Source organism: Coregonus lavaretus (assembly GCF_964263955.1).
Source record: "Coregonus lavaretus genome assembly, chromosome: 1".
In the NCBI taxonomy this organism is placed as follows: Eukaryota; Metazoa; Chordata; class Actinopteri; order Salmoniformes; family Salmonidae; genus Coregonus; species Coregonus lavaretus.
In genome coordinates, this window is record NC_139988.1 from 75602630 (window position 1) to 75617417 (window position 14788).

Consider the following 14788-nt stretch of genomic DNA (forward strand, 5'->3'; position numbering starts at 1 on the left):
CATAGGGTGCTGTAGGTGTCCTGGAGGGCGGGTAGCTTTCCCCCGGTAATGCGTTCAGCAGACCGCACCACCCTCTGGAGAGCTCTGCGGTTGCGGGCAGTGCAGTTGCCGTACCAGGCGGTGATACAACATGAGGCGTGACATGCAGAACATCAGGTTCACTCCACGAAAATCAGTGCATGATCAACCCCACCCTCAGCCAGGAGATCTTCTGGAAGTGATGTACTCTCACTCTGGGGGTAACACATCACATATATAAATTCCCAATGTGCCCATGATAAAATGCAATGTGAATTGTGTTGTACTACTGGATGAAACTGTGAGGAGATGCACTCAGACCAGCCTTTGTGATTGAACTTACGTTAACTACGCTAGTTGGCTGCTTTGAGCAAAACTTGATTGTAATATAACCTATTCTAGGAGTTGAAAAAGTCTTATTGTTTGTGTATTTTTACATTTACATTTACATCATTTAGCAGACGCTCTTATCCAGAGCGACTTACAAATTGGTGCATTCAACTTATGATAGCCAGTGGGACAACCACTTTTTTTATGTGGGGGTGGGGGGGGGGGGGGGGGGGGGTGTAGACGGATTACTTTATACTATTCCAGGTATTCCTTAAAGAGGTAGGGTTCAAGTGTCTCCAGAAGGTGGTCAGTGACTCCGCTGTCCTGGCATCGTGGGGGAGCTTGTTCCACCATTGGGGTGCCAGATCAGTGAATAGCTTTGACTGGGCTGGGCGGGAACTGTGCTTCCGTAGAGGTAGGGGAGCTAGCAGGCCAGAGGTGGATGAACGTAGTGCCCTCGTTTGGGTGTAGGGTCTGATCAGAGCCTGAAGGTAAGGAGGTGCCGTTCCCCTCACAGCTCCGTAGGCAAGCACCATGGTCTTGTAGTAGATGCAAGCCTCAACTGGAAGCCAGTGGAGTATGCGGAGGAGCGGGGTGACATGAGAGAACTTGGGAAGGTTGAACACCAGACAGGCTGCAGCGTTCTGGATAAGTTGTAGGGGTTTAATGGCACAGGCAGGGAGCCCAGCCAACAGCGAGTTGCAGTAATCCAGACGGGAGATGACAAGTGCCTGGGTTAGGACCTGTGCCGCTTTCTGTGTAAGGTAGGGTCGTACTCTGCGAATGTTGTAGAGCATGAACCTGCAGGATTGGGTCACTGCTTTGATGTTAGCAGAGAACGACAGGGTGTTGTCCAGGGTCACGCCAAAGTTATTTGCACTCTGGGACGAGGACACAATGGAGTTGTCAACCGTGATGGCGAGATCATGGAGCGGGCAGTCCTTCCCCGAGAGGAAGAGCAGCTCCGTCTTGCCGAGGTTCAGCTTGAGGTGGTGATCCGACATCCACACTGATATGTCTGCCAGACATGCAGAGATGCGATTCGCCAGGTAAGAGAGAAGGTCTCCGGAAATGGTCTGGAGAAGAGAGGAGGGGATAGGATTAAGCAGGCAGGTTGTTGAGCGGCCGGCCATCACAAGTCGCAAGATTTCATCTGGAGAGAGAGGGGAGAAAGAAGTCAAAGCAGAGGTGAGCAGGACCAGCGGTGTCATTTGACTTAATAAATGAGGATCGGATGTCGTCAACCTTCATTTCAAAATGGTTGACGAAGTCATCCACAGAGAGGGAGGAGGGAGGGGGAGGAGGAGGAGGATTCAGCAGGGAGGAGAAGGTGGCAAAGAGCTTCCTAGGGTTAGAGGCGGAGGCTTGAAATGTAGAGTGGTAGAAAGTGGCTTTAGCAGCGGAAACAGAGGAAGAGAATGTAGAGAGGAGGGAGTGAAAAGATGACAGGTCCGCAGAGAGTCTAGTTTTCCTCAATTTCCGCTTGGTTGCCTGGAGACCTCTTCTGTGAGCTCGCAATGAGTCGTCAAGCCACGGAGCAGGAGGGGAGGATCCAGCCGGCCGGGAGAATAGGGGACATAGAGAGTCAAAAGATGCAGAAAAGAAGGAGAGGAGGGTTGAGGAGGCAGAATCAGGAGATCGGAGGGAGAAGGATTTAGCAGAGGGAAGAGATGATAGGATGGAAGAGGAGAGAGTAGCGGGAGAGAGAGAGCGAAGGTTGCGACGGCACATTACCATCTGAGTAGGATACAAAGTAGAGAAAAGGATACAAAGTAGTGGTCGGAGACTTGGAGGGGAGTTGCAGTGAGATTAGTAGAAGAACAGCATCTAGTAAAGATGAGGTCAAGTGTATTGCCTGCCTTGTGAGTAGGGGGGGGGGGGGGGGTGAGAGGGTGAGGTCAAAAGAGGAAAGGAGTGGAAAGAAGGAGGCAGAGAGAAATGAGTCAAAGGCAGACGTAGGGAGGTTAAAGTCACCCAGAACTGTGAGGGGTGAGCCATCCTCAGGAAAGGAACTTATCAAGGTGTCAAGCTCATTGATGAACTCTCCAAGGGAACCTGGAGGGCGATAAATGACAAGGATGTTAAGCTTGAATGGGCTAGTGACTGTGACAGTATGGAATTCAAATGATGAGATAGACAGATTGGTCAGGGGAAAAAGAGAGAATGTCCACTTGGGAGAGATGAGGATTCCTGTGCCACCGCCACGCTGACCAGATGCTCTCGGGGTATGCGAGAACACATGGTCAGACGAGGAGAGAGCAGTAAGAGTAGCAGTGTTTTCTTTATTCATTGTTCTCTTGTTTTTCAACAATGTCAGGTACAGGCAGGGATGACTGGTGCCTTCAGCAAGTAAGACTCAGGGAGTAAGAAATAATTTGAACATCACAGATATAAATTCACACTGTGCCCATGATAAAGTTAATTACATTACTTCAGTTGGCTGCTTTGAGCAAAACTTGTATGTAATATAACCTATTCTGGGAGCCTAGTGTGTGTGTGTATGAACTGTATTTTTGGACCATTGGCTTCCCTGAAAACAGGTACTATAATATAATAATAATAATATGCCATTTAGCTTGTGCATACATTTTTACGTGTGGGTGGTCCCGGGGATCGAACCCACTACCCTGGCGTTACAAGCGCCATGCTCTACCAATTGAGCTACAGATGACCACAGGAGGTACTGTGGTCTGACAGGATGAGCAATATGATTCTGTCAGAGGTCGTCATGCTGGATGGGGATGGTGATGGTGATGGAGGCTTTGGTGGTCCACACAACGAAGAAGCAGGTGTCCCTTCCAGTGATGTGGAGCTGACCTTGGACCTGTTGCCAGTAAGGATGGTCTTCACGGAGGCGGTGATATAGAAATCCTTCAACTTCACTGCCTCTTCAATAGTAAGGTCCATAGGGACACTTGTTCTCCACCACTGCTGTGGTGCCCACCAGACCATCCGGTGAGGCACCCAGGATCCCAGACCCCATTATCCAGAGCCCTCACTCCTGCACATCCATCCCTGTAGCCATTTTGAATGCCTTGATGCCCTCCTATTTGTTATCTGTGCCCCACTTTACAGACAACACCACATCCAACGACTATGATCGGAGGACCCTTTTTAGCAGCGATGGAGTAACAGGCCTGGCCCTAACTGTCACATCTGCTCCTGCAATGCCCTCTACTGCACATCCTGTGTCTCCTTGACCTGCCGCCACTCCCCCAGTACTCTCTCCCTCTCCCTCTCTCTCTCTTTGTGTGTGTGTGATTGTGTGGGCGGAGACAGGTGTGCTGGAGTCAGAGCAGATCCCCACCAGCTGCAACCTGTTCCATAATCAAGAGCTCTACAAATACTCAGTCCTGCCACTTCCACACTTAATCTCTGCTCAGTCAGTCTACGGTTCTAGCCGTTTGTTACTATTCAGATCCTGTTATCCTGTTGTGCCTGTTTTCCTTGCCTGACGCTGTTTTCCTCTCCGCTACAGTTCTGCCCGCTCTGACTCTGGTCCCTGTCTCCAGTCCCACGTCTCGTCATCCTGCTACTCTGTCCTGGATTCCCCACTCTACTACTCCCTTGGATTCCCCTCCGGACCTGCTCACCCTGTCTCAACCCCCCTCGCTCCAGCTTCAGCCTCCGCAACTGGTTTCCAGCAGTTTCCCCTGACCTGCACTTCATCTTCTCCCTGTGTTTCAATAAATACCTTGGTTACTTCATCCCAGTCTCCTTGTCTGAGTCTGCTCTTGGGTTCCCCTGTTCCACTCCGCGTAACAGTACGATCTGGCCAAAAGAGATGAACCCAGCAGCCTCTGCTACTCTCCACCAAACCCTCGTCGGCCAAGGCGCTCTGCTCGAACAACATGACCAAGCCCTGAAGACCCTTCTGGAGCACATCAAGGAGTTTTCACAGACTCGGTCTGACCTACAGGGCCGAACCTTCAGCCAGAGCTCACAACCAGTTCCTAGTCCTTCTCCTCCACTACGGGAGCCGTTTGTTCCGACTCCCGAGCATTACGATGGCAACCTTGGAGCTTGCAGAACCTTTTTGGTACAATGTTCACTAGTATTTGAGCAACGGGCCAAGATTTCCTTTCTGATTGCCTGCCTCCGTGGAGCAGCGCTTTCCTGGGCCACGGCGGTGTGGGAGAGACAGTCTCCCATCTGCTTCTCCTACTCCAGATTCATGGAGGAGATGAAGAAAGTCTTCAACCACCCGGTCTGCGGTAAGGAGTGAAAATCAGACAATGAGCAAATGGATGTTAAGTAAATTAGGATTTTTCTATGTGGAACCATATCTTAGGGATTTATCAGCATGGACAGATAATGACTATCCTCAAGCTTGTAGTTTTAAAAGGGTTAAATTACAAGTAGCGCGAAAATATATAATTGATAATACAGCCATAAACTACCCAAAATGGGATTTAGATTACATGAAAGAGGTGTATAAATCATGGGATTTAGTGAGTGCACAATGGCCTGTAAATATCATTAGGAAGGAGGAAAAGTCAGTTAAGAAATGTTTCCTATAGCTTAAACAGATACATTTGAGATCAAACGGTAGTGCGAGGAATGCAGGCCATTGTGGTTACAAAGGTTTGGTAGAGCTTTCGAAACGGGAGAAAGAAGGTTTAGAGGTCATACGGGACAAATAAACATTGAAAAAATTAGATATACTAGAGAGTGTGTGAAAAATGAATATAAAATGATATTTACAATAATCAAACAAAACCAACATGTTGATTTAAACAATAGATTAGCAAATAAAATAATGGAATTTTTCGTTGAAACAGGGGAACGATAATAATCGAGGGAGAGGCAGGTCCAATGGTAATTCCAGAGGAGGAAGAAGGAGGTTTATCAGAGACATGGATCCTTGCAATTATTGTAAACACTGGGGACATTGGGTTCGAGATTGTAACGTGAGAGTACAGGATGAGGAGAGACGGCGATATGGCAATAGAGAGAGGGGAAATTGGACTCCTACCCGACCGCACCCTAATTCCCAGAATAAACCTAGAGAGGGGAAGCCAGGTAATCTATTATGGGGACAATTACATATAACACCGATAGGCAGGGAGGAGGTTAAATACATGATCAATGCACCACAATTGCATATTTCGGATAGCCCATTAGAAATACCACAGTTAAGTTTATGTGTATCTGGTAAAACAATTCCATTTCTAATAGATACAGGGGACACTATGTCATGTTTAAGGCAACAAGATTTAAGGTGTCCTTTAGGTAATCAGAAAGTCCAGTCTATCGGAATTAGTGGAACTATGCAAATTGATCCTATATCTCTCCCATTACAAATTGATTTGGAGGATATTATTTTTCAACATTCATGTATATTAAGTGTTACAACTCATATGGCGTTAAGAGGAAGAGACCTTTTAAGTAAACTCGATGCAACCATTTTTTGTTCACCAGATGGCATTGAGGTATATGGAACAACAGGCTATTTTATGAACAAAGAGCATAAAGTAATTTTAATCTGGAAGGGTGCATAATAAATTATATGAATGTGTATCATAATTTGATATAAGTTTGGATAATAAGCTTTGATATAACATTATATTGTGGTTCCGTACATCAATGCCCATCATATAATATCAAGGAGTGGTATGGAGAACGTGGGTTATTTTAGAGTGTAGGGGAAAAGTAGGATGTTTTAAGGAGAGGCTTGACTTTGACAGGGTTTCCTGAAGGTTAGAGAACCGGTGAGGATCCAATGACAGGAAGGTCAGTGTCCTTGAAACTACAATCTGTTTTTTGGGGGGGTTCTGCTGGGAGTATGTTTGAAGAAGTTGATTTGTGTCGATTGAGTATCGTTAAAAACAAACACGAAAGGATTGTTTGATGTGAGTACCTAGGAGTTTCTAACGTTCTACATGGAGTATGTGAAAATGTGAAAATAGGATGAATTTAATGTGTGTGTAATCGATTACTAGAGAGGTGATAAATTAATAATTTAAATAATATGTATGTATTAACTTGCTCACCCAAACGTAGACGTACGTCAGTGGTGGGAAATAATAAATAAAGGATTGAGTTTGTGCCGTTGTTGGATCATTTGGTAGATATAAGGTTTAAGACATTAACTGCCCATAAGGAGTGGGATTTATAGAAGTAACTTATAACATAGTACAAAGCCAATTTAGGGTTTCCATTAAACTAATTATCATTGCGGAGATAAGGTGATGAAGTGAAGGAATTTCATTTTGTATCAGATGGTAAGACGATAAACCAGTGTAATTGGTCTATTTGTGGGATTGCTTTGTCATTTCAATGGCATAGAGTAAAATCTGGGTTTCTGAGTGTAATTCAACTATTGGTAAGTGTTGCTTAGACAGATACTACAAAGTATTTGGTTTGGTGATGTAGAATGGAAGATTTATCAGCATGCTTGGTTCAAATTGAATGACCATTATTTAACAGGAATAGCGAGACGATTTCGTGGTAGTAATTTTTTTGCATTGCCTAAGGGTTTGCTAGATGAAATGATTGGATATTGATAATATGGATATAATTGATAATATGGATATAAATTCAATATATGCTGGTCAACTACAGCACGTGTTTGGTTTATTACTTGTAGCCTACTTAGAAAGGACAGTTACCCAGATCTGCTGACTTTAAATAATGGTGGATTGGTATTATCTTAGTTGATAATAGGGGATAATAATAGTATAGTGACGATGCACAGGGAAGCAAGTGTCTTATCTTAATGGGAAGTGAAGCAAGGTGTCACGGATTCTGCCGAGGCTGCTTCCCCTCCTGGTACGAGCAGGCGTCGGCGGTCGCCGTCCCCGGAGTACTAGCTGCCACCGATCTATGTTTCTGTGTGTGATTGCTTTTGTCTGTCTGTCACACCTGTGTCCAATTGTGTATTGATCACCTGTCCTATAAGTTCTGTCTTTTTGCTTAGTAGGATTGTGTGTTGTTGTTCGCCTGTCGTTGTGCTGCGTGTTTTGCTTCTTGTTTGTTATTTTTAGTGTTTTACGCATGGTGCGTAAATGCTCGCCTCTTATTGTGGAGGTAGTTTGTTTACCGTGTCCTTTTGGATTTTTTGAGTAAACTCTGTTGGACTGAGCCTCGGTGTCCTGCGCCTGACTTTCACAACACATACACCTCACCTCGTGACAGAACAACACACCATCTCCATGGAGTCAGCAGGAACAGCGGCGATACCCGATTCCCTGGAAGACCGGTTTAATTACCAGGACGCCATGATCCGGCAACTCGGGGTCGCCATGGACGAGGTGTCCAACAGACTGCGCCGTTTGATGAATCGGGAGGTGCCCACGCCTTCTCACACCATCCCAGCACCAACGGCCAGTCCTCCTCTCTCAGCACCGGAACCCAGTGGTATTCGGCTCTCGCTCCCGGGGGCATATGACGGTTCTGCAGCCGGGTGTCAGGGATTTCTGCTACAGGTGGAACTGTACCTGGCCACTGTACACCCGGCGCCCTCGGGATACGAGAGCGTCTCCGCCCTCATCTCCTGTCTATCCGGCAAGGCGTTGGAATGGGCCAACGCCGAATGGAGGGGAATAGACGCCGCAACCATCACCTACGCGGAGTTCTCCCGCCGCTTCAGGACTGTCTTTGATCATCCACCGGAGGGTAAAGCAGCGGGAGAGCGTCTGTTCCACCTCCGACAGGAGAAGAGGAGCGCCCAGGAGTTCTCACTGGAGTTCCGGACACTAGCAGCGGATGCGGGGTGGAATGAGAGGGCCCTCAGCGACCACTACAGGTGTAGCCTACGAGAGGACGTTCGTCGTGAGCTGGCCTGCAGGGACACCAACTTGTCATTTGACCAGTTGGTGGACATTTCCATCCGTCTAGACACCCTGCTGGCCACCCGCGGACGTCCCGAGTGGGGGTCGTCCATTTCGCCCTCCAGCACCTCCGAGCCTATTCCTATGGAGATCGGGGGTGCTGGCGCTAGAGAGAGGAGGAGAGGGAACCCGAGGGGAGCCATCCCCTGCACCACCTGCGGTCGTGGAGGGCACACCGCGGCCAGGTGCTGGGGAGGGTCTCTTGGGAGAGGTGACAACAGGCCGCGCACTGGGGAGTCATTTCAGGTGAGCAGGCGCCCCACTTACCCAGAGCTTTCTGTTGGTCACATGAATATTCCTGTGAGATTTCCACAGGTGGCACCTCATTCCCAGCATAAGGCGCTAGTAGATTCAGGCGCAGCTGGGAACTTTATTGATCGGGCATTTTGTGGTAGGTTAGGAATTCCCCTTCGGCCGGTAGAACCTCCGTTTCCTGTCCACACCTTAGACAGCCGGCCGTTGGGGTCGGGTCTGATCAGGGAGGTCACAGCACCACTGACGATGACAACGCAGGGGGGTCACGAGGAGATCATTCAGTTTTATCTGATTGACTCTCCTGCATACCCCGTGGTGTTGGGACTTCCCTGGTTAAGCACCCATGATCCTACCATAGCGTGGCAACAGAGGGCTCTTATGGAGTGGTCTGCCCAGTGTGTAGGGAGATGTCTAGGTGTTTCCTTAGGGGCGACCTCGGTAGAGAGTCCGAACCAAGTGCCTGCACTGCGCATTCCCCCTGAGTATGAGGATTTAGCACTTGCGTTTAGTAAATCGAGGGCAGCGCGGCTACCTCCTCATAGACAGGGGGACTGTGCGATAAATCTCCAAACAGGAGCGGCTCTGCCACGGAGTCATGTGTATCCCCTGTCTCAAGAGGAGACAGCGGCTATGGAGACGTACATAGCCGAGTCCTTGGCACAGGGATACATACGGCCTTCTACTTCCCCGGTCTCCTCGAGTTTCTTCTTTGTGAAGAAGAAGGATGGGGGATTGCGTCTGTGTATTGACTACCGTAGTCTCAATCAGATTACAGTTAAATACAGCTACCCACTTCCACTGATTGCGACGATGACGGAGTCATTACGCGGCGCGCGCTTCTTCACAAAGTTAGATCTCAGGAGCGCGTATAATCTGGTGCGCATTAGGGGGTGGGATGAATGGAAGACAGCATTTAGCACAACCTCGGGTCATTACGAGTATCTCGTCATGCCATACGGGTTAATGAATGCTCCTTCAGTCTTCCAATCCTTTGTTGACGAGATTTTCCGGGACATGCATAGGCAGGGTGTAGTAGTTTACATCGACGACATCCTAGTGTACTCTGCTACACGAGCCGAGCATGTAGCCCAGGTGCGCCAAGTGTTGAGAAGACTGTTGGAGCATGACTTGTATGTCAAGGCAGAGAAATGCCTGTTCTTCCAGGAGTCCGTCTCCTTTTTGGGTTATCGGTTGTCTGCGTCTGGTGTGGAGATAGAGGTAGACCGGGTATCGGCCGTGCGTAATTGGCAAACTCCAACTACTGTAAAAGAGGTGCAGCGGTTCTTGGGGTTTGCTAATTACTACCGGAGGTTTATTCGGGGTTTTGGACAGGTTGCAGCTCCCATTACATCTCTACTAAAGGGGGGTCCGGTTCGTTTGCAGTGGTCGGCTGAGGCGGACAGGGCATTTGTTAAACTTAAGAACCTGTTTACCTCGGCTCCCGTGCTGGCGCACCCGGATCCCTCTTTACCCTTCCAAGTAGAGGTGGACGCGTCTGAGACCGGTATTGGGGCAGTCCTGTCACAACGGTCCGGCGCGCCACCTAAACTCCGCCCCTGTGCCTTCTACTCTAAGAAGCTCAGCTCGGCGGAGCGCAACTATGACGTTGGGGACAGGGAGCTGTTAGCCGTTGTTCAAGCTCTAAAGGTGTGGAGGCATTGGCTTGAGGGGGCTCAACACCCTTTCCTCATTCTGACAGATCACCGTAACCTGGAATACATCCGGGCAGCTAGGAGATTGAACCCTCGTCAGGCTAGGTGGAACATGTTCCTAACCCGATTTGTTTTCAAGATCACATACATCCCAGGGTCCCAGAATGCTAAGGCAGACGCCCTGTCCCGGCGGTATGACACAGAGGAGAGGTCTAACGAGCCTACTTCCATATTGCCGGAGTCTTGTTTGGTGGCTCCGGTGGTTTGGGAGGTCGATGCGGAAGTCGAGCGGGCACTGCGTACCGACCCTACTCCCCCCGAGTGTCCTGTGGGGCGGACGTACGTTCCGCTCGAGGTTCGTGATCGACTTATTTATTGGGCTTATACATCACCCTCCTCTGGACATCCTGGTATTGGCCGGACCGTGCACTGTCTTAGCATGAAATACTGGTGGCCAACGTTAGCTAGGGATGTGAGGGTTTATGTCTCCTCCTGCTCGGTGTGTGCCCAGTGTAAGGCGCCTAGACATTTGCCCAGGGGTAAGCTACATCCCCTGCCCGTTCCACAACGACCATGGTCCCACCTCTCGGTAGATTTCGTTACCGATCTACCCCCCTCCCAGGGGAATACCACCATTTTGGTCGTTGTGGATCGGTTTTCTAAGGCCTGTCGTCTCCTTCCTATGCCGGGTCTCCCTTCTGCCCTACAAACCGCTGAGGCCCTGTTCACCCATGTGTTCCGGCACTATGGGGTCCCCGAGGATATAGTGTCTGACCGAGGTCCCCAGTTCACCTCCAGAGTTTGGGGGGCGTTTATGGAACGGTTGGGGGTCTCGGTGAGCCTTACCTCGGGGTACCACCCAGAGAGCAATGGGCAGGTTGAACGTGTGAACCAGGATGTGGGTAGGTTTTTGAGGTCCTACTGCCGGGACCGGCCGGAGGAGTGGTCGAGGTATATCCCCTGGGCAGAGATGGCCCAGAACTCTCTCCGCCACTCCTCCACCGGATTAACACCTTTCCAGTGTATTTTAGGGTATCAGCCGGTCCTGGCACCGTGGCACGAGAGCCAGACCGAGGCCCCTGCGGTGGACGAGTGGATTCGGCGCTCGGAGGAGACGTGGGACGCGGCCCATGTCCATCTGCAGCGTGCCATCCGTCACCAAAAGGCGAGCGCCGACCGTCACCGCAGTGAGGCACCGGTGTACGCACCGGGAGATCGAGTCTGGCTCTCGACTCGAAACCTGCCCCTCCGCCTGCCCTGCCGGAAGCTGGGTCGGCGGTTTGTGGGGCCCTTCAAAGTCCTGAGAAGATTGAACGAGGTGTGTTACAGGTTACAACTGCCTATAGAGTATAAAAATATTAACCCCTCGTTCCATGTGTCTCTTCTCAGGCCGGTGGTAGCTGGCCCACTCCAAGAGGATGAGATAGGAGAGACCCCTCCGCCCCCTTTGGACATCGAGGGGGCCCCGGCGTACAGGGTCCGGACCATCTTGGACTCAAGGCGCCGGATGAGTGGTCTCCAGTATCTCGTGGAGTGGGAGGGGTACGGTCCGGAGGAACGGTGCTGGGTGCCCAGGAGGGACATACTCGATCCATCCCTCCTGACTGAGTTTCACCATGGGCATCCCACGCGCCCGGGTCCGCGTCCTCCTGGCCGTCCCCGAGGCCGGGGTCGGCGCACGGCTGGAGCCGCGCGTCAAGGGGGGGGTACTGTCACGGATTCTGCCGAGGCTGCTTCCCCTCCTGGTACGAGCAGGCGTCGGCGGTCGCCGTCCCCGGAGTACTAGCTGCCACCGATCTATGTTTCTGTGTGTGATTGCTTTTGTCTGTCTGTCACACCTGTGTCCAATTGTGTATTGATCACCTGTCCTATAAGTTCTGTCTTTTTGCTTAGTAGGATTGTGTGTTGTTGTTCGCCTGTCGTTGTGCTGCGTGTTTTGCTTCTTGTTTGTTATTTTTAGTGTTTTACGCATGGTGCGTAAATGCTCGCCTCTTATTGTGGAGGTAGTTTGTTTACCGTGTCCTTTTGGATTTTTTGAGTAAACTCTGTTGGACTGAGCCTCGGTGTCCTGCGCCTGACTTTCACAACACATACACCTCACCTCGTGACACAAGGGAACTAAGAGAATCAAGAGTATTAAAAAACACCAGGGATAATGAAGCAGTATTGGAAGGAAGCAGAGTATGAAAGATAACATTGACTGAAGAATATAGAAACTTTTGATTGAGGTCACTACAGAAACATTACTGACCCAATATGGTAACAGGGAAACTGAACCAATCATGAAGCTACAACAGCAATCTAGGATTGTGAAAGGTGTCAAGTTAGTTTTTAAACCCTACGATAGAGGTAAAGGCAGAACGCTGTTTGAGAATGGTTTTTATTTGTTGTTTGGAGAGTTTCTAGGTGTTGATCTTTGGGTGTTAGCAACTGGGGTTCGCTGAACGTGGGAGATCTGTAAGTATCATAATGGGTTAAGTTTGGTGTACCCGGTTCACTGGTTGCTGCGGAAAAGGAGGAGGTCAAAGGGTGGTGAGTGTTAACGGTGTGAAATGGGTAGCGTTTCAATTGGTGATGTTACTTGCTCTGAGACCTTGAAGTAGTTGTTTGCCTTGCTCTGCAAGGTCGCACCTTTTGTTGAATGACGGGTAACGGTTTGTAGTATCTGAGGTTTTTCATATTGTTGGTTAAATGAACTCTACTTTGCTTTACTGAAACATCTGGAAAGTATTACTATAGGGGCCCCCTAAAACAGTGGACATTGGGATATGTGGAGGCCAGGGATTGGTCTATTCAAAACACGCCATCTTATGTTACATAGGATATATACCATGTTTGAACAAAGGGACGGGGAGAGTGATCATATTTGAGATTGGGTTTGTTGCTCTCCAGATTCTGCAGAAGTCTGTAAATTGATGCTGAAATCTTTGATATAATAAACCTTTATAATCAAAGTACAGTGTCAGCGGATTTCTTATCAACACATCATCGCAGCATCGTTCGGCCACCACAGAAATTGGCGACGAGGATTTTGGGACGAGTTGCGTCTGTTTCAGCGTTACATCATGGGCTCCGAACTGACTCTCGCTCCAGAGGCCGGCAGATAAGGTGAGCTTTCTCACAACTTTGGGTGCTGGTCAATTCGTGTGACTGTGTGTGCGTTGGGGGGACGCACCGTGAACAACCTGTGTGAGCCGTGCTGTGATGCTGTGTGATGAGATTCTGTTCTAAATTTCTACATTTGTTTGCGTTGGAAACAACGCAAACAGGGGGGAGTATGAATATAATAAAGGATCTAAGGAAAAAAGGAATTGATAACACTGGGCCCAGGGAAATTTGGCTTGAATAAAATTAAAGGGAAAAGGGAATAGAATAAAGGAATAAGACAAGGAATTAAGGAAAAGGGTATACTGATTAGGACGTCGCTGATCATTTTACATACATTTTAGTATGTAAAATCTATGGAATGATCTACGGAAGCCCTCAAACGAGGCGATCATTAGATGGGCCACAAATCCTGGGAAGTCACTAGGTGAATTTTCGGGTCAGTTCCAAGGGACTGTGAGTTTGTAGAATACAAATTCAATTGTATGTTACCTCTCGGTATATAGTTGACAAGGTATATGTCCGAAGTAGCCTCTCATTGAATATTTGCAACTCAAGGTAGCACAAATTTAGGAAGGAAAATAAGGAAAAGGAGCAACGGAAGCATGCTTTTGGAATTGTATGAATGGATGCATTCTTGTTGATTGAATAGTTTTCATGTGTGTGTGAGAGAAAGAGAGTGTGTGTGTGCGCCTATAAAGATGTCTCTGCTGTGTTTGAGCTGTGTGGATTGTGCAGAGTTTTATATGCTCGACTCATGCTATGATAAGATTTTATGTTAGATATATATACATATGTATGTTTTGGTTGAGAACAGGGGTTTTAGTTTTTTGTAAGGAAATCTGTTAATTACGGTTAAAACCTTATGAGTCTCCATTTGAGAGAACGTTTTTAAATTTGTTAAAATCTATGAGCCCCCGGGAGGACGTTATGATTGTATAGAGAAGATTTGTAATGGATAAGAAAATAACTATAAATCTGCAGATTGGAGTAGAATGGGTGAAGAAAGAGGAGAGAGAAAATAGACTAAAGTTAAGTTAAGTAACTTCGAAGTAGGATTTGTGTTCTATGTTTTGTGTTGGTTTGTGCGTTTTGTTCAGTGTTACTGTTGTCTGTGTGGTAAATGTGGTTTGTTGGAAAGAACGGAGAGACAGCTGGTCTGTCTGCTGTTTGACTTAGAGAAAAATTGATTGCGGGACCACTCATCTCACTCTGAAGACACACTAATAAATGAACTGCGCATGTGTGGAGTTCTAGGATTTTGCAGTTAAACAGAGCGAATATGCCACTCCCCTGCCTGCACTGTGCTGCTGTGACACGCAGACTTATAGCTGAAAAAAGAAAGGGGGAGATTTGAGTACACACGAATAAAGTATTCTGTTTGTTAAGTGGCTGTTGCTTGACTAAGAAAACATATATGATGATTATTCCATTAGTTTAATATCTGTATTGTATGGTTGAAATAACCCAGTGAGTACATAAAAGACTGAATTGTTGTCTGTTTCTTTTGTTCTCCTGTGGTGTGAGAGACGAGAAGGAGGAGACAGAGAGAGAGGAGGTGCTGACCAGTGCGTCACGCGACAGCGTGTGCTGTCC